This window comes from Scyliorhinus canicula, chromosome 10, assembly GCF_902713615.1.
Source record: "Scyliorhinus canicula chromosome 10, sScyCan1.1, whole genome shotgun sequence".
NCBI lineage: Eukaryota > Metazoa > Chordata > Chondrichthyes > Carcharhiniformes > Scyliorhinidae > Scyliorhinus > Scyliorhinus canicula.
Window position 1 is genome coordinate 89,466,273 of NC_052155.1, and position 21,156 is coordinate 89,487,428.

Here is a 21,156-nt window from a genome sequence, read left to right on the forward strand (position 1 = left end):
ATGACCCAGTCACAGCGGGTCTGGTTGACCTGAGCCAGGCATAGAGGGAGGTGGTGGCACAGTCAATGGGTGATGTGGCACAGTCCCAGAGGGAGGTGGTCAACTCCCTGTGTTCCATGTCAGTGAGCATTGAGACACTGGTCGAGATGAAAGCAGGTCTCCAGAACTGGCAGCGCCAGGTGGTGGGGGAGCCTCAGGAGTTAGCTCCCCTTGCCTCCCCATTCCAAGGAGTAGCCTGTGGGGCCATCAGGCACCCTGAGAGAGGACGTGATGGGGCCTGGGCCGGTGACTCCTGCAGGGGTGGTGCAGGAACACCGCAGTGCCTTGGACTCCCCCGTCCTCTCCCTGGCGCATCTGATGGGCAGCGGGCAGAATAGGCAGCACCACCAACCTGAGGCACCAGAGCAGTAGCCAGGCCCATCCAGGCCTCGTCACCCAAGAAGATGACCACCAAAGGAGACCCAGGTCTCGGGGCAGGAACCGCAGCAGCCCTACTCCACATCTGATGTTCTGCCTAGGGATTCACCTATGCATAGAATTAGGGCCTGTAATACCAACCAGAAAATTAGACACCAATTAAGTTGTCATGGGATGAAGCACACATGACACAGTATAGCATTCGAGACTAGGGCACAAATCTGTACATATATGTTCACCATTTCACAATACACACCTGTTCATAGTGTTTCAACCTGCCTTGGAAAAGTATGACAGATGGGCTGGGCTTGGCTGGCTGAAGAAGATGCTGGGGGTGAGGAGGACATGGGCAGATGTCGTGGATGGTCCAGTGACCCAATTCAGCCAGCGCTAACCGCTCCGGTGCCCCCTGCCATCCCTCTCCACTCCATCCCAACCTGCCTTTCCGCCTCTGCCCCCCCCCCCCCCACCTCCCCCCACACACACCATTCCGGCCACCGGTACCCAAAGGATTCAGTGGGACCGTGTGATTGAATGGCCAGCTCGCATGCAGGGCTCACCCAGGTGTTCATCGGTGGGTGGGTGAGGGTGCGATGGGATGTCCATGCCGTTGGCCAGTCCCCCTAGTCAGTGAACCTGAAGGCGATTAATGCATCCCATGCACACCGGCCCAAGTGCACAAATTATGTAGCCTCCTGTGCCTGCCCTGGCCCCATGTCCTGCCCATCCACGCCCTCCTCCCTGTCTTCCTTGTCGGACGAGGCCTGCCGTTCATCCTCCTCTTCCAACACGTCGCCACTCTGCTGTGTGATGTTGTAGAGGGCGCAGCAGGTTACCACTCTCAGGTTAGACTCTCCTAGCACTGTAATAGAGGGCCCCTCTAGAGCGGTCCGGGCACCTGAACCGCATCTTCAGGATGCCGAAGCCCCACTTGATCATGCCCATCGTTGGCAGCATGGACATCATTGTAGCAGGTTTCCACGTCAATCTGTGGCCTCTGGATAGACATCATCAGCCACGACCGCAGCGGACAACTCATGTCGCCCAGGAGCCAACCCCTCATTCGGGGGTGCAGCCCAGAGAGGTCAGGAACCATTAAGTGAGACAGAATAAAGGCATTGTGTACACTGCCCAGGTATCGGGTTCAGAACTGCATGATGTGCATCTCATGGTCACACATCCAGTTTCACAGTCATCCAGTGGAGCCCCTTACGATTTGTGAAGACTGGCCTATCATGGGTCAGTGCTCAAAGGACGACATGCATCCAATCGATTACCTCCTAGACCCAGGGTATCTTGGCGATGACGGCGAACCCCGGTGTCCGGGCATCCTCATGGGCTTGGTACCCATTGAATTTGATGTATTGCGCCGACCGGAGATGTGAAGCCTCCGTGACAGCATGGACACACCTGAACACCTGTGAGATTCCGGATAGGTCCCCACTCGATGCCTGGAAGGACCCTGCGGTGTAAACATTCAGGGTGGCCGTCAACTTGACGGCAACTGGGAGCGGGTACCCTCCTCCATCGCCCCGCAGTGCGAGGTGCACCATGATCTGGCAGATATGTTGCACTGTCCCCCTGCTCAGCTGGAGTCTTCAACGCCACGCCCGCTCCAGCATATCCTGGAATGACAGGTGCTGCAGATACACAGGAGGCCTGATGGGTGCCTCCTTCCCATCTCCCGCTTGGCCTCTTGGACGGCCAGATCTCGAAACTCACCGTCTGCCTTCTGTTCATCTGGGGCAGGCTCCACTGCTGCAGCTACCTCCTGCTACTTGAGGAGCTCCAGCTCGTACAGCCTCAATGCATCTCCCAGGGCTACGGTGGCCGGGGTGGGTTAAAACTCTATGTTACACACATAATCTTTCTAAGCAACTTCATTGGCATAATTTATTATCTGTTCTGAATGAAATCTGTGACACTTACTTTAGAACATAAGAAATTGGAGCAGGTACAGTTACATAGCATATGGCCCCTTGAGCCTGCTCCGCCATTCAGTAATATCATTGCTGATCTGTTCATGACCTCGGGTCCACTTCCTGCCTGCTGCCTTAACCCTTGATTCCCTTGTAGATCAACAATCTGTCTAACTCAGCCGTTGATCTGTTCAATGTCCCTGCCTCCATGGTTCCCTGCAGTAGAGAATTCCAACAGTTAATGCCCCCCTGAGAGAGACTCTTCCTCATCTCCATCTTAAATGGGAGACCCCTTATTCTGAAAACTTCTAGTTTTAGATTTCCCAGTGGGGAGACACATCTGGGCGGCACGGTGACATGGTGGTTGGCGCTGTTGCTTCGTTGCGCCGGGGTCCTGGGTTCGATTCCCGGCTTGGGTCGCTGTCCGTGCGGAGTCTGCACATTCTCCCCGTGTCTGCGGGGGTTAACTCTGGGTGCTCTGGTTTCCTCCCGCAAGTTCTGAAAGACGTACTATTAGATGAATTGGCCATTCTGAATTCTCCCTCTGTGTACCCAAACAGGTGCTGCAATGTGGCGACTAGGTGATTTTCACAGTAACTTCATTGCAGTGTTAATGTAAGCCTACTTGTGACAATAAAGTTTATTATTAATATTATTACCATTCTTGGTTAGATTCTGATAGCCATTGTCTGCAGGGGGTGAAAGGCAGACATGTTAGCAGGGGGTGTACCTCCATGCTGAACCAGGTTCAAATGGCTACACGGTGGCCCCGGTTTGCACTGCAATTCCTGCCACCACTTGTTCCTCCCCTCCTCCTCTCGCATCCCCACATCTACTCTGGTCTTTTCCCTGACACCCTGCCCTCTAAACCCTGGCCCCTGGTTGGTGCCCGGGACCGTGAGGACCTCTGGCTCTAGCACCCATCCCTTCTGCCAAGGGTTCCATGGGCTGGCGCTACCCATGCCAGTGGTATGCTCTGCGATCCCTGTCCGGAGTCCCACTGCAGGTGCAATTCTTGGGCATTGCCCTTGGGTGGGCCGCATGCTGCCTGGAAGGTGGCAGCAAGTTGGGGTTGAGGGGCAGTTGGTGCTGTGAAGGGTGCAGTGCGGGGGTAGTGGAGTTTGGGGGCTGGGGTACGGGGTGGTGCGGTAGGGGCATGGTGGGGTAGGGCCATGGTGGACAGTCAGTGGAGTGCGCAGGAAGATGGCTGCCTTTCAGGCTGTAGAAATATTGAACTGTGCCTGCATGCCCCAGTCCCGCGGGGGTCACCCTGACCCCATAGCCCATCCCCTGGTCACCATCCATCACCTCCCACTTCTCCCCCCCCCCCCCCCGCCACCCCCAGACCTGACAGCAGCCTCCCCTGCCAATGGCAGGCCTGCTAGCCCACGGTCTCACCTCTGCATGTCCTATCTCCTCTCTCTCCCTCATCAGCCAGGGCGCCAGTTTCCCGATTTTTTAAACCACAAGTGAAACTCACCATCGGTAATTCCTCCTGGTGGAGACGGAGCATCACCATGGCCCCAGAAAAGACCACATTAGGCCGATAATGATATGCAGACTGAGTTTACTGTACATGTTACGTGGAGCGCATTGACGACGCTGACCCGGCACCAGAGCATTGCATTCTGTCGCTCGCCCAGCGCCAGCCACAATGTTAGCCTCACGACCGATTCTCCACCCAATCACCTTTCCCGATTTCGGCGTCGGCCAACGGGGAATCCCACCCAGAATTTTTAGTCATAGTGATTATTTTTTTTAAAGAGTAAATGAGTTCCAGGATTTACTTGGAATATTTTTCAAAGTACTATACAATCAATTGGTGACTCACCACTTAATTGCCCAGCATTCTGCCTGGAAGGCCAAGCTCTCTCACAAAGTGAACAATATTAAATTACATACTATATGTAATTCTTTTTCATTTCTGGCTTTTATAGATGTAAGTAACTAGATAGATATTTCTGCTGAACATGTTCAGACAGACACAACAATACTGTAAATAAACCAGTTACTATAGTGATGAAAGATAATCCTTGGTAAGCAGTCACCTTTTGTTGACTCTTTTGAGAGCTAATGGTTAGTGACAAGTATATATTAATTCCCTGATTTTGAACATATCTAGAAACTGAATGGTCTTGCAAAAATTATTTCTATATAACTACACAATTGAAAAGTAGTTGATTGATGAGTTCTTTCTTGTCAACATTTTCAATTGCAATTTCAGCTTTTACTGAGTTGCAATCTTAAAATATATTCAAAGCAATAATCTCTAATTCTGCATAATACTGACACTTCACTGATTGAGATGGTGAAGAAAGAGTTTGAATAACACTCTTGAGAATTACATGAATTGTCATACAGAAATGCTTTACAAAATATTCCATATCCTGTGTGTACTGAATTAAAATTATATCATTCTGCAATTTTCCATGCCAATATTGTTGGACGTTTACTTTTGGTAGGAGATGCTAATTGTATTCAATTATAAACAGGTACTGGGCATTGTGGGAATGTGTGTTCTCCTTCCCCATGTAGTTCAATGTATATTGTGGTTTGTGGGGTCAACATGCAATGAGTTAAAACAGCTTTCATTTCTGTTGAACAGAGAGGCTTTGGCAAGATTAAAAGTGATTAAAGTGATTAAAACCCCTACATGGACTATGTAACCCTGCTACCAGAATAATGGGAAGAATTGATAAACATGACTGTATCTTCTTGGCTCCATGTTATCTGAAGTCTGCCTTGTCTGTCTTTTAATGTATGGTAGATTGGTGTTTGTACCCACGGAAAGTCGAGATCAAAAGTAGCATTACCATTAGTGTTGTGAGCAAGCTAAACCATTGCTTGCTCCAGTTGGGCTGGATATGTAAAGCTCGGTACCGGAGTTCTTATATGTGAAGTTAATAATAAAAAAAATCATATAATCATATATTTGATGTGATTATGTGCTCATGGTGGTTGCAAATGATATCTGCGGTAAAGTAATGAAGCAGAATAGAACTAAAAAGCAGTCCGACGTGAACTGTTGACAGACACAAACTAAAACTGTGGCTGTTGGGTTAAAGAGTACACTTGTAATTCGCTAAACAAAGATGAAAAGCATGTAACTAATGATTCCAGTTTCATCTTTCATCAGTTGCTTTCTGGAATAGAACAAGATATCAGAGAACAGTTGCCTAAAGGTGAAATTTGAAAGCTAAGAAAAAGAACTCAGGCAGAAAGCCGCAATCCCAGTTGCATCGTGAAAGCAGGCAGATAATTTGTTGGGGTATTATAAGCCTTGGATGTTTTTGGTGTCTGAACAATACAACCAGTTGAAGAAAGCAGAGGATGTGCAAACATGTCTCTACCAAAGAGGAAACAAGGAATGACACTGGTGTGGTCTTCTTTCTATATGAAGTAAAATCAGAAGTATTTTGCGTGCTGGGCATCCATCAGTTGGGTAATGATGATGGTTTGGACCTTTCATTTGAGTTCTTGAATGAAACCTAGGGGCTGGTTTAGCACATTGGACTAAACAGCTGACTTGTAAAGCAGAACAAGGCCAGCAGCGCAGGTTCAATTCTCGTACTGGCCTCCCCGAATAGGCACCGGAATGTGGCGACTAGGGGCTTTACACAGTAACTTCATTGACGGTTACTTGTGACAATAAGTGATGATTATTATTATTGTATTATTACAAGAAAAATGAGTCAGTAAATGCCTAAAAGGCCTGGTCAGACTTTGAGAGAATTTGAAAAGAAGATGATGAAATATATTATGATGGAGTTTTATTAAAAAATTGATGAAATTCAATTTGGGGCATCCCGGGATCAGTATTAGCATTTAATATTTTTGGATTGTGTTATGGGCCAGGGATTAGAGAACCCCAAAGTTCTCTCTCTCGCTTTTTCTTTTTCCTCTCTTTCATATTAAAGCTGCTTTAATTCTTTCTCATGTTCCATTTGTTTAATTTGTAACTGAATTTTTGCCATTTCCAATGAGTTAAACTGTATATCAAGCAACTTCAAATGCTTAGCCACCGCCATAATTACCTCATCTTTTCGCATTTTGCCAGGTAATGTTAACTGCAATGTTTTTGCCATATCTAACAGTCTGTTTTTAGTCTCTGTCCATAAGGTACTGCGTGTGACCGTCTCCACCCCCAAAAACATCTGAGGCTCTGAAAGAACCATTGTCCACAACACACTCCCCACTTAAACTAGAATACCACAGCAACACCCACATGTCCTGTGGCCATTTCATTTGTTTAGCTACCTTCTCAAATGAAATGAAAAATCCTTCCACCTCCTTCTCATCAAACGTTGGCAATGCTTGGACATATTTAAATAGCTTCCGACCAAGCCTTCGACTATGACGCACTTTCTCACTATCCCCATCACTATAATCCAGCTGTACGTTTCCCTTTACGTCTGCCAATTTTAACTGACTGTCATGTTTCATGGCCATTTTCTGAAGTTCAAACTCTCTCTCTTTATCTTTATCCCTGATCTGTATCTCCCGTTCTCTTTCATTTTGTTCTTCTAGGGCTATTCTTTCTTCTTTCTTCTTTCTCCTTTTCTTTTTCCTCTCTCTCTCTTTCTCTTTCCGCTCTGTCTCTTTCTCTTTCTTTTTCCACTCTTTCTCTCCTTTTTTTCCCTCTCTTTCGTATTCAAGCTGCTTTAATTCCATCTCATGTTCCATTTGTTTAATTTGTAACTGAATTTTTGCCATTTCCAATAAGTCAAACTCAGGCAACTTTAAATGCTTAGCCACCCTCATGATTACCGCATCTTTTCACATTTTGTCAGGTAATGTTAACTGCAATGTTTTTTCCAAATCTAACAGTCTTTTTTTAGTCTCTGTCCATAAGGTACTGCGTGTGACCGTCTCCACCCCCAAAAACATCTGAGGCTCTGAAAGAACCATTGTCCACAACACACTCCCCACTTAAACTAGAATATCACACCTGAAAAGCAACCACAATATGCACACCCTTCACTGTCTTTAAGTTCACGAAGCCAATCCAGTAGATAGACTTTTATCTCCCTCGAGCCCCCAATTTGTTATGGGCCATGGATTAGAGAACTCCAAAGTGTATCATGGAGTTCACCTTACCCGCAACTTTGAATAGATTGTGGTATGGGGAGCACACGGCCCACTCTTCAGGTGTGGTATAGCAGAAATGGAAAAATATTTTTTAAAAGCAAAACAATGTTTATTCTATGAACTCAAGTTAACTTTTTTAAAACATAGAGTGAACATCTTAGCAACCATCAATTCAAATCCAACCCCCAAAAAATACAACACTAAGTAATGATTAAACTGTCCTTTTAACATCCATAAGACTTAAAAAACCTTCAAAACAGAAAGACATCAGGCTTAACCTCACTACTGAGAACATTTAGAATTCTGAATTCACCAAATGATCAAGAGATAGTCTTTTGATGGCAGAGAGAGCAACAGTACACCTGCTCTGTCTGGCTTCAACTCCAACACTGAAAACGAAACTAAAACACACCCTGCAGCCTGCTCAAAAATGAAAGTAAAAAGGTGACAGATAGCCTAGCTCCACCCACACTCTGACATCACTGATAAACACCCATTTCTTAAAGGTACATTTCTTAAACACCAATTTCTTAAAGGTACTCTCACATGACACCTCCCCGCAAGAAAAAAAATAAACCATCAACTTCAAGATGGTTTCATTTTTCACCTTTTCACCATTCTTCAAGAAATGTGCACAGTAAATATCCTTTTTTGTTTCAAAAAACAACACACGCAAACAGGTATAATAATATAGTACATTTTTTTCTTCTTCCTCCAACTGGAATCCTTTTCGATTGACAGTCTTTTTGGACAAGAAGGTCTCTGCATGATCCATCCATTTTTCCGTGTCTCGGCATTTCTCTTTAATGTCAAATACTTTAGTTCAATCAAATCACAGAGTTCCTTGCAATGCTCCACACAGGAGCATTGGTTATCACAGCTTTGAGGAAGTCAAATGCCTGTTGAAATCCGCTGTCCGCTGAAATCTTCAACGCTTCAAAAGTTTTTCACAAATGTTCGATCAAATCCACTCATGCCAAGTAAACGCATTATTTCCCTTTGTCTCGAGGGTATCGAAAACTCCTCAAGGAAAGTGACTTGAGCTTTTCCAAATTCACTTTTGGCTAGATTTACCACCAAACCCGCCTCCTGAAGTCGATCAAATAACTCCATCAGATGTTTTACATGTTCTTTCCATGTCTGGCTGAAAATCACCAGATCGTCGATGTATACCGCACAATTGCATAATCCTGAAACTATTTTATTAGTTAACCGTTGAAATGTGGCTGATGCGTTTTTCATGCCAAATGGCATAACTTTGAATTGGTATATACCATCTGGAGTCACAAAAGCTGAAATCTCCTTAGCCCTTTCGGATAAAGGTACCTGCCAGTAACCTTTAAGTAAATCCAGTTTGGAAATAAAAGCTGATTGTCCCACTTACTCAATGCAATCCTCCAAACGTGGGATAGAATAAGAGTCCATTCTTGTAACTTCATTAAAATTTCTATAGTCCACACACAACCGTTGGGTAATGTCTGGTTTAGGTACCATCAGTATGGGTGAGCACCATTGGCTGTGACCCACTTCAATTATGCCATTTTTAAACATACTCTCAATCTCTTTGTTAACCTGTTCCAGTTTTAAAGGGTTAAGGCTATATGGATATTGTTTGATTTGAACAGCATTTCCCACATCTACATCATGTATAGACATTTTAGTACTTCCCAATTTACCTCTCCAAACTTGCCCCTGTGAAACCAATAACTCTTTCAGGTTAGTCCGTTTTCTCTGGAAGGAAACTCAACAATTTATTCAAACTTTTAAGAACATCCTCGTTTTCCAGTTTAATTTGAGGTATGTCAAATTCCAAGTCATCGGGATTTGGTTCGTCACTTTGAGTTAGAATCATTAAAACCTCCTCCTTTTTCTCGCCTTCCCTTTCAAAGTACCTTTTAAGCATATTCACATGACACACTCGGTGCGTTTTCCTTCTATCTGGTGTTTTTACCACATAATTCACCTCACTTAATTTTCTTTCAATCTGATAAGGTCCACAAAACTTGGCTTTTCAAGGTTCACCTACCACTGGTAACAATACTAAAACTTTATCTCCACAGGCAAAACTACGAACTTTGGATTTCTTGTCCGCTACCCGTTTCATCACATTTTGTGCAACTTTTAAATGCTGTCTAGCCAATTCACCTGCTCTATTTAATCGTTCCCTAAAATTTGACATGTAATCCAATAATGTAATTTTCAATTTCTCACTCACCAATTTTTCCTTAATCAATTTAAGTGGTCCTCTTACCTCATGATCAAAAATTAGTTCAAAAGGACTAAATTTGGTTGACTCATTAGGAGCATCCCTAATTGCAAACAGTGTGAATGGAATTCCTTTATCCCAATCCTCTGGATAATCGTGTCAATAAGCCCTCAACATTGTCTTTAATGTCTTATGCCACCTTTCTAACGCTTCCTGCGATTCTGGATGGTACGCAGTTGATTTAAATTGTTTTATTCCTAAGCTATCCATAACGTCTTTGAATAACCTTGAGGTAAAATTCGATCCTTGATCCAATTGTATTTCTGTGGGTAGTCCATATCTAGTAAAGAATTTAAGTAACTCCTCCACAATATTTTTAACTGTAATATTACGTACTGGAATGGCCTCTGGAAATCTAGTAGACATTGATTTCCTGGGAATCCCACTTTTTGTTTTGGGAAGCGGTCCTACGTAATCAATTAGGACCTTTGTAAAAGGTTCCTCAAATGCTGGAATGGGTATTAAGGGTGCTGGTTTTATCACTGCTTGAGGTTTCCCTATCACTTGACTTGTGTGTCATGATTGACAAAATTTAACTACACCTTTATGTAGTCCAGGCCAATAGAAATGTTTTTGGATTTTAGCTCGAGTTTTCCTTATTCCCAAATAACCTCCCACTGGTACCTCATGTGCAACTCGCAACACCTCCTTTCTATACCCTACCAGCAATACTATTTGATGAACTTCTGCCCACTTTTCATCCGCCTGCATACGTAAAGGTCTCCATTTTCTCATCAAGACATTACTTTTACGGTAATAACACTCTGGTATACACTCAGATTCCTCTTCCGTAAGTGTTTTCTGATACATCCGTTTTATTTCAATATCTTTCTGTTGTAACGCCGCCAATTTTCCTGAACTAAAAATATCCGCATCATCCTCCACCTGTTCTTTTTCTTTTTCAACCATCTGATCAAAAATCGTTTCTGATAATTGCACTTCAACGTCACTTCACTCTTTGATTTCTCCTTTTGTCTTAACCTGTGACTTTGCAACCTTATTACTACACAATCCAGAAAAATTCCAGGATATTCGTTCTTCAACACTTCAGTTGTCTGATTTTCCACTGGCTTATCAACCGCAGTAGGCATCACTCCCACCTGCAATCCAGCTATCATTACCAAAGATAAACTGTATTCCTGCACAGGATAGTTTCTCTATTACTCCTACTACCACTTCACCACTCTGCACTGGACTTTCCAACCTTACCTTATATATTGGAACACTACTCCTCTCACCCTGAATTCCACAAATTACCATCTTTTATAGAACATAGAACATAGAACATAGAACAGTACAGCACAGAACAGGCCCTTCGGCCCTCAATGTTGTGCCGAGCCATGATCACCCTACTCAAACCCACGTATCCACTCTATACCCGTAACCCAGCAACCCCCCCCCCCTTAACCTTAATTTATAGGACACTACGGGCAATTTAGCATGGCCAATCCACCTAACCCGCACATCTTTGGACTGTGGGAGGAAACCGGAGCACCCGGAGGAAACCCACGCACACACGGGGAGGACATGCAGACTCCGCACAGACAGTGACCCAGCCGGGAATCGAACCTGGGACCCTGGAGCTGTGAAGCGTTTATGCTAACCACCATGCTACCGTGTTGCCCCAAACGGCATCATTCTTCCTAAACTACATAACTCCTCATTTCTTACCATTAAAGATTGACTAGCTCCCTTATCTCTTAAGATTGTGACTTCTTTACCTGCTCATTCTGATACACAAGAGTAAACTTCACCCACACAAGTAGATTATTTAAAGAGATCTGGCACCTTCTTATCAATCACCTCTTGATCAGGCTGTACAATCTTTTGCACCTCCTTCACTTCACTTGGGCTTTCCTTTACCACTTTACAAACCCCACTGTTTTATCTTGTTTTACCACATCTGCCTTCTCAGTGCTTTTCTTCAACCATCAACACTGTGACTTTACATGGCCTAGTTTATTACAGTGAAAACATTTGTAACTTTTCATTTCTTTTCCACCCTCCTGGATTTATTTTTTAATCTGAGGTACAATCTCCTTATTATCTCCCATCAGATCACCTTAACCTTGACCACTTGAGTATTTCTCATGTCCCCAGTTTCTATCCCTCACAGGCTGAAACTAATGTCGGAAACCAAGTTTTGATTTACAAACTAATTATTAATCATCTGCCATTTCTGCTGCTAATCTCGCAGTTTTAACCCTCTGCTCGTCCACATGAGTTCTCACTACATCAGGAATTGAATTTTTAAACTCCTCCAAAAGTATAATTTATCTGTGAGCTTCATACATTTCGTCTATTTTCAAAGCCCTTGTCCACCTATCAAAATTATTCTGTTTGAGCCTTTCAAGCTCCATGTATGTTTGACCATATTCTTTCCTTAAATTTCTAAACCTTTGTCTATAGGCTTCAGGCACTAGTTCATATGCACCTAAGATGGATTTTGTCACCTCCTCATCAGTCCCAGATACCTCCTCCGGTAGTGATGCAAACACTTCACTAGCCCTACCTATCAGCTTTGTTTGAATCAGCAACACCTACATGTCCTGTGGCCATTTCATTTGTTTAGCTACCTTCTCAAATGAAATGAAAAATCCTTCCGCCTCCTTCTCATCAAACGTTGGCAATGCTTGGACATATTTAAATAGCTCCCGACCAAGCCTTCGGCTATGACGCTCTTTCTCACTATCCCCATCACTATAATCCAGCTGTACGTTTCCCTTTACGTCTGCCACTTTTAACTGACTGTCATGTTTCATGGCCATTTTCTGAAGCTCAAACTCTCTCTCTTTATCTTTATCCCTGATCTGTATCTCCCGCTCTCTTTCATTTTGTTCTTCTAGGGTTATTCTTTCTTCTTTCTCCTTTTTTTTTCCTCTCTCTCTCTTTCTCTTTCCGCTCTGTCTCTTTCTCTTTCTTTTTCCACTCTCTCTCTCTTTTTTTTCCCCTCTCTTTCGTATTCAAGTTGCTTTAATTCCATCTCATGTTCCATTTGCTTAATTTGTAACTGTATTTTTGCCATTTCCAATAAGTCAAACTCAGGCAACTTTAAATGCTTAGCCACCCTCATGATTACCACATCTTTTTGCATTTTGTCAGGTAATGTTAACTGCAATGTTTTCTCCAAATCTAACAGCCTGTTTTTAGTCTCTGCCCATAAGATACTGCGTGTGACCGTCTCCACCCCAAAAACTTCAGAGCCTCTGAAAGAGCCATTGTCCACAACACACTCCCCACTTAAACTAGAATACCGCACCTGGAAAGCAACCACAATATGCTCACCCCTCACTGTCTTTAAGTTCACTAAGCCAATCCAATAGATAGACTTTTATCCCCCTCGAGCCCCCAATTTGTTATGGGCCATGGATTAGAGAACCCCAAAGTGTATCATGGTGTTCACCTGACCCGCAACTTTTAATAGATTGTGGTATGGGGAACACACGGCCTACTCTACAGGTGTGGTACAGCAGAAATGGAAAAGTATTTTTTAAAAGCAAAACAATGTTTATTCTATGAACTCAAGTTGAACTTTTTAAAACATAGAGTGAACATCTCAGCAACCATCAATTCAAATACAACCCCCAAATAATACAACACTAAGTAATGATTAAGCTGTCCTTTTAACATCCATAAGACTTTAAAAAAAACCTTCAAATCAGCTCCACCCATACACTGACATCACTAATAAACACTCATTTCTAAAAGGTACATTTCATAAACACCCATTTCTTAAAGGTACTCTCACATGAGTGCCAAACTGTCACATTTGGACAGGTGACTGGATTTAACCGTTAGTCACTTCTTAGAGAGGGAGTCCCTTCTGCATTACAATATTTCGTGGGAAAACAAATATTTTCTTCAATCTTCATGGAATGAATAGAATATTCCATGGTGCAAGAAATACTTAATTCCAACATCCACAATACTTTACATTTTTAAATAATATGTAGAATGCTTGCCTTCAATATCATCAGTTATTTTTGTACCGAATTGATGGTTTAACATATAAACAAAAGAAATCTATCCTAAAGTTATCCAAAATAATTTTCCATTTTAGGGAAGAACTTAGAGTATGAGAGAAAGTAGTTAGAACTGTAAAAACAGATAGTAAGCGCTTCTAGAAGAATGTAAAAACTGACTGCAGGTCCATTAGAAGGTGAGGTTAGTGAATTAATAATGGGAAAGAGGAAATGGAAGAAGCGGTTAACAGGCATTTTGCACCTGTCTTCATTGTAGATATAAAACAAATTCCAAGAACACTTGAAAATCATGTGGTTAAAAAGGAGGTAGGAACTTAAAGTGATCACTATCACTGGGGAAGAAGCACTGGAAAAATCATTAGAACTAAATGCTGGTCCCCTGGACCTGATGGCTTGAATCCTAGGGTCTTAAAAGAAGTGGCACATTGGTAGTGATACGCCAAAATATCATAGATTCAGGAAAGATTCCAGTGGATTGGAAAATCACTAATGTAGCACCTCTATTCAAGAAATGAGGGAGTCATAAAGCAGAAACTATAGACCAGTTAGCCTAAAATCTATCATTAAGAAAATGCTAGAACCGATTATTAAGGTAGTGATAACAGGACATTTAGAAAATTGTGATACACTCAGACAGAGTCAATACGGATTTGTGAAAGGGAACTCATGTTTGACTAATTTTTTTAGAGTTGTTTTGAGGAATGATCAAGCAAGATTGATGAAGGTTGTAGTGTCACCAGGGATTGTATGTTGGAAGGATATTACTGTTTTCATAAGATTATCCAGTTTCTTGACAGAGTTTCCTCCTGGCAAGATGGCCACAAAAATTCAACTTTGAAATCATGTCAGACTGATGGAAAACCCCTATTAGGAATCAGTGCAACGAGGATCCGCTGTGTAGCCTTGCTAGACTGTATAAGCAGAGCACTGAGTCCTGCTGGGGAGTAAGACAACTTGGAAAATACAAGGATACAAATTCAAGGAAAATACAAATACAATCTTCACCTTGTAGAGTGAAGAATTTGCTGCGTGTTCGTTGCTGACCATGGAGTCTTTGAAGACCTTGATTTGTATTGAACTCTGGCCTGTATGAGAATCCAAACTTATAATCTCATTGTCGCTGTGATGTCGGCTGGAATTGTTCAGCTGGCATTTTCTTTTCCCACTGGCAGTGTACCTCTGCCCATGATTTCCCCAGTGGTGTGGGGTGGCTTCACCAGGAAATCCGGTTGACAAGTGGCGGGAAGAGAGAATCCCGCCACCATGGAATGGTGTGTTGCCGAGAAACATGTGGCTGGGGGACTGGAGAATCCGGCGTACATTATGTTGAGTTTTCCCTGTGAAACAGATTAGCCATCCAGGTTTAAATAGGGTTATATTGTGTGTAACTTTAGGCCCAGAGAAGAGAGAATTCCCTTTTCCTTTTATTTCCTTTTCTTTCTGTTTTTCTGAGTATTTGAAGACCTTTAAATAAAATAAACATTCAGTTTATGGTATTTGGACAATTGTTAGCTGTTGAACTACGTGAACTCTGCCCTGCCTATCATGATCCTCAGCTCCTGGTGATGTCATGAGGTGAATCTGTAAATGGTGCGCACTTGAATTTTCAAAAAGCGTTCAATAAAGATATGATTGTAATAAAAGCAGTTAATAGAAGGCTCACAGTAATTTCAGAGATGAAGGCATTATCTTATAAGGAATTCTTAAGTATGTTATGCCTATGGTCACTGGAGTTTAGAAGAATGAGAGATGAACTTATTGCTTGCATTTCAAAAGTATGTGACCCGGTTGGTTAAAATATTACTTGAATTCATTAAGTAGTGAAGATGAACTCCAGATTTAAACATATGTAAGCACTACTTGCTTTTGGTTTGATGATAATACATTTTATAAATACTGATGTAGTCTCCAATGATATACCTATACTGTTTAGCAAACAACTGTATTGAAAAGAAGCAAATGAAACTTGTCATGGAGCAAGTTGAGACAATTATTTTGGAATGCTATTGGGTCTGCTGCTTACCCAGTCAGGACTGGGTGTCCTTATCAAAAACTTATTATTCTCAACATGATGTTAAACAGATATAATGACAGCAAGTGATAACAAACAGAAAAAAAGGTCTTAAAATTATAAAGACAATTTTCTTATCTTTATTCAAGATTAGAAATCCTGCGAAAAGATGCAGATGTAGTTGAAAAAAAGCACACACAACTAAAAAGAGACTAGTAAGAAGTGTGGAATCTATAAATAAAGTCAAAGCTACTACCACGTACGATTATAAGCCTTCCATTTGTACTTTGCTTCAATGAGCTAGCTGCCTTAGATGTAAAGGCATGGAGCAGAGATGGAAATCAGTATCTTATGGGCCTGGTGACCAGGTTTCATCTGATTGCAATAATACTGATCAAGAAAATACAAGGTAATAACTTCCCTGGCATGGGCCGTTTATGCAAAAAATTAACTCTGATGGTTGGAAGTTATAATCCTATCAAGTAGTCTTTGAGCGAAATGCCAAATTGCCTTCTGTGCTGTCTGATGCTCCTCCTGCTGCAGAAGTCACTACAAATAGTTCAATTTTTCCTACACATTAGAAAACTTTACATGATAGTTTGGGCTTTCAAGAAGCCTGAGGTCTCAGATAAAAGTCAGAAAGCTCTGAGGCATTAGATAAGACCATCCAAGATAGAATTTAACGGCTGTGTTTATTTGTGCTGCCATACTAGGTAATCTCCATGCTACACATGCTTAGTTGCAGCCTGTATTGGTGGGAGAATTAAAATGAATAAGTTGTCTTGACCCATTTTAATCATAGCGTTCAAGTTACTCATTTTTGCATCTTTACAGCCATAAGGAATTGCAAGTCCCTGTGTAAACTTTACCCATGATTTATCAAATGCGCCCTCTGTAAAACAGGCTGCTGATGATTCAGTTAATGATGAAGAAAGATAATCAAGAAACTTCAGTTAATTAGATCTTGAAAATCCCATGTTGATAAATGTTTGCATTATTTAGTTGAAGTACAGTTTTGGGGAATAAGAGTACATTGAATAAAATATTTTGGAAACATTTTATTACCCTATGTGGAACTCTGAACAATCGCCCAGGGCTGTTAGTCCCCAGAAGATGCACTGGGAGTCACCCAGAATTTCCCACCCCACGGATAGCACGAGAATTGTCCAGGAAGTTCAAACTTTAAATGGGCAGTTACCCTGCACCTGGAACCATCTTATAACCTGATTTTTAAATCCGACTTAGATTTGACTCTCAGTAGGATAGTTACACCGAAAAAGTCAAAAGGATTAGAACCATTTCTAACTCATGTGTAACCATACTCGTGAAACCCCCTGACTCCACCGCCCCCCCCCCCCCCCCCCCCATTGTCATATTGGAATCACCAACTACTCTCCTGACCTCCCCAACTATCATCCCACCCCTCTGATTAACCATCAACTACCCCCCCAAATAATTGACCACCCGAACCCTCCCAAACCAGCTAACCTATTTCTGTCCCATCCTAACCCTCAGACTCACTCGATCCCTTACAGCTTGTGGTGTAAAACGTGGGCCTGGCTTTACTTCCCCAGGTGGTGCTGTCCTGCACTGAAGAGCCCCAAGAGCCAGTATGCTGCACATTTCATAGCAGGCCTGAGTCAGAAGGTCAGACAAGAAATATGCAGCTTCTGTGTCTAAGGTTAAGTGAAAAGGAATGAAATAGTAAACTGACTGCGGTTGCCACTCTTCGGGGATTCTTGTCTAAACATGCAGCACGGTAGCATTGTGGCTAGCACAATCGCTTCACAGCCCCAAGGTCCCAGGTTCGATTCCCGGCTGGGTCACTGTCTGTACGGAGTCTGCACATCCTCCCTGTGTGTGCGTGGGTTTTCTCCGGTTGCTCTGGTTTCCTCCCACAGTCCAAAGATGTGCAGGTTAGGTGGATTGGCCATGATAAATTGCCCTTAGTGTCCAAAATTGCCCTTAGTGTTGGGTGGGGTTACTGGGTTATGGGGATAGGGTGAAGGTGTTAATCTTGGGTAGGGTGCTCTTTCCAAGAGCCGGGGCAGACTAGATGGGCTGAATGGCCTCCTTCTGCACTGTAAATTCTATGAATATGAGGTTAAGGGAAAATGCTGGAAAATCTCTGCAAGTCTGGCAGCATCTGTAGGGAGAGAAAAGAGCTAACGTTTCGAATCTGATGACTCTTTGTCAAAGCTAACAGACAGAGAGAGTGGGAAATATTTATACTGTGGAGTGAGAATGAAAGATGAGTCATAGCCACAGAAACCCAGGGAAACTGGGTGCTAATGGCCACAGATACTAAGGGAAAAGAGTGCTAATGGCAGCCCCAGAGAGGACAAAAGATGTGAAAGGTCAAACAGCAGGGAAACTAACATCAGAGGATGAACTGTAGGTGTGGGGGAGGGGGAGGGGAAGGGGAAAGCAAAGAGGAGAAAGGTGCAGGAAAGCTGGATAAGATGGGAGGGGGGGAAATTAAATGTATATTAAGAAAGAAAGAAATGGTAAAAGACAGTTAAAATGAAATGAAAACAAATGGGTTGAGGTGGGGCTGATCATCTGAAGTTGTTGAATTCGATATTCAGGCCGGAAGGCTGTAGTGTGCCTAACCGGAAGATAAGATGTTGTTCATCCAGTTTACGTTGCGCTTCACTGGAACATTGCAGCAGGCCAAGAACAGACATGTGGGCATGGGAGCAGGATCTTTTGTTAAAATGGCAAGCAACAGGAAGGTCAGGATCCTGAATGCGCACAGACCGAAGATGCTCAGCAAAGAGATCATCCAGTCAGCGTTTGGTCTCTCCGATATAGAGGAGACCACATTTGGAGGAGCGAATACAATAGACCAAATTAGAAGAGATGCAAGTGAAATGCTGCTGAACCTGGAATGAGTGTTTGGGGCCTTGGATGTTAAGTATGGGAGAGGTAAAGGGACAGGTGTTACACCTTCTGCGATTGCATGGGAAGGTGCCATGGGTAATGGGACAGGTACTGGGTATCGTGGAGAAGTGGACTAGATTGTCTCAGAGGGAACGGTCTCTGCGGAATGCTGACAGAGCGAGTGAAGGGAAGATGTGTTTGGTGGTGAACTGTTCGGAATGCCAATGAATGATGGCCTAGCCAGCAAAGCCCACATCCCTTAAATGAATACAAAATCTCCTTAATTTATTAATTTATTCATTTCTTAAATAAGTTGTTTCTTTTCATCCCACGATTTTTTTAAACTCAAGTTTCATTGTGTGGCAAACTTTATCTTTCTAAAATTACCTCAAATTACCTAAAGTGAAAATTACCCTTAAGTGAAAAATGTTAAAATGTGGCTCCCACACAAAAAGATTGGACAAGGCGCTGATGATAATCGAGGATTTGGAAGGTGCTGCCCAACAAGCCTTGATAAGTTCCTGCAGTGCAGCGTTTAGATGCTACACACTGCTGTGTGTCAGCGATAGATAGAGTGAATATTTGTGGAAGGGGTGTCAATCAAGTTGGCTGCTTTGTCCTTTAATGGTGTTGAGCTTCTTGAATGTTGTTGGAGTTGCGCTTGTCCAGGCAAGCCGGGAGTATTCCACCACACTCCTGACTTGTGCCTTTTGGATTCATGCGTTACCACAGGATTCCCAGCTTCTGACCTGCCTGCTTTTGTCGCCACAGTATTTATATGGCTATTCCAGTTCAGTTTCTGGTCAATGGTGCCATGATATGCAAACATGCAACCAATGAACACTCAGAATAGGACACAACCAATGGGCCGCCGGTACATTCAGAGGTGGCATCACCACAAGTGGGCATGACATAAACACTATAAAAGGGATGAGGCACTCACACCCTGCCTCTTTCCACAGACAAACATCTAGAGAGTTAGACAGGGCCAATGAACACTCAGAATAGGACACAACCAGTCAGGACACTCAGAGGGTGGCTTCACCGCAAGGAGGCATGGCATAAACACTATAAAAGGGATGAGGCACTCACACCCTGCCTCTTTCCACAGACAGACATCTAGAGAGTTAGACAGGGTTGATCAGCAGCATCACACCCCAGCACGTGGCTTAGAGCAAGGCTGGTACAGTTAGACTGAGTTACTACAGTTAGATTAGCAGAGAGTCAAACTCATTTGAGAACTGTGTTAATAGTTCAATAAACACATTGAACGCATTTCAGAGTCTGGAGCATCCTTTGGCTAAGACTGCATCAAGTAGCAGCCTGTGTTATCCGAAGCAGCATAACACAACACTCACAATATTTTATTGATATCATAAAGGAAAGATTTCCATGGTGCATGATTTCCTGTGGGGTGGTACTACGGAATCTAAGAAGGGATTATTAATAAGATTTGAATAGAAATTAAGAATCAGCCTTCTGTAGCTTTTAAATGTATTAATTTAGCTGTTAAGCAGAGTAAATCTAGAATAACTTTAAATCAACCATCTAATTAATGGAGTGTTACTCCCATCCCAATTAATCAGATAAGATCATATCAGAATAATGATAATGAAAGAAACGGAGCAACTGCAAGGCTTCATTGGTCAATAGAATGGAATTGGTTGGGCACACAGACTAGGCCTACTTTTGATGTATTGGTGTTAAGTAATACAAGAAACATCCTAAATTCAAGGATGTTTATTGGCAAATACATTTTTAAAAATCCAAAGCGATGTAGTTTCCATTCTTGGGGGTCCCAAAAACATGAAACTAGTTATTTTCAGCAATGCTAATCTTAATCGGAATTCTTCTATATAATTATAATGCAGCCCAACACCTTGAATAATCTGGAAATATTTTGTTACCTCCATCCATGCTGCTCTGCTGTCTCGCTCATCTGTGAAAAATTATACTGCGGTGAGGAATCTCTTTCAGCAGGACCTCCAATGTTCAACTGCTGAGTAGGGCCATTTATTTCCCGACCATATTTGTTTCCCAAGAACAAGCACTTCTTAAGAACAACCAGCTGCCATGTAAGCATTGCTGGCATGGAAAATCCTACAGGCACAGGCCCTGCCCAACCTTGGCACACCATTAAGCTATGCCAGTGAGCTGGCATCATATTATCGTCTGACATCAGTCTGTTGATCCACCTGCCCCTTTAAGATTGAGAAACATTTGAAATCTGAATGTAAGTGCAAACATATTTCTATTAAGATTTGTTTGATTGAGTTTATACAGCAATTTTGTCCGAGACACACTATCGTACATTGTTTGTTTGAGGAAGCTTATGAAATAAGATGAACATCGTTTGCACAATTTTGTTGGCATATCTCAAATGAAAATAAAGAAAGTTTATGCTAAGCATTACAGGACAGCTTGGGGAGCTGCAGAAATTATTCTACACATTTTCACTTGCTGATGAATAGTTTTGCTTTACTTATAAAAGATACTAAGAAATTACTCATTTGTAATATTAATTAATTTAACACAAAATGTGTTCTAATTGATTTAGATATTTCACTTCTTTGGAATTATGTTTTTTGA